The sequence below is a fragment of the Penaeus monodon genome, chromosome 27, assembly GCF_015228065.2.
Source record: "Penaeus monodon isolate SGIC_2016 chromosome 27, NSTDA_Pmon_1, whole genome shotgun sequence".
Lineage (NCBI taxonomy): Eukaryota > Metazoa > Arthropoda > Malacostraca > Decapoda > Penaeidae > Penaeus > Penaeus monodon.
The window spans coordinates 19,661,802-19,662,040 of record NC_051412.1 but is presented as its reverse complement, the minus strand read 5'-3'; the positions used below and the strand labels follow the sequence as shown (position 1 = coordinate 19,662,040).

Below are 239 nucleotides of genomic sequence, written 5' to 3'. Positions count from 1 at the left end.
GAGTTAGAAACACAATTTTAATAGATTCGTAATATGATGCCTTGTTCTTAAATGTCTATGTTGTTAATTCTCGCCAAATTTTACATAAAAATGAAGCGTCTTCTATTCAAGTCACAAAAACTACGTCTTCTGGCTTAACGCACGTAGCTTATATCAAAGTGAAGCGACTTCAACGCCGCCGTCACATTGAATATAATTTCAGGTGCAGGCGAAACGTGCAGTTTACGAAACACAAACGT

The 239-nt window shown here is 36.8% G+C and overlaps 1 protein-coding gene across 1 annotated transcript in view; it reads right to left on the bottom strand.

Moving 5' to 3' along the window:
- The window catches only part of LOC119590365 (protein D3-like), a 7,704-nt gene that overhangs the window by 2,951 nt on the left and 4,514 nt on the right, over positions 1-239 (bottom strand). The window lies entirely within an intron of this gene.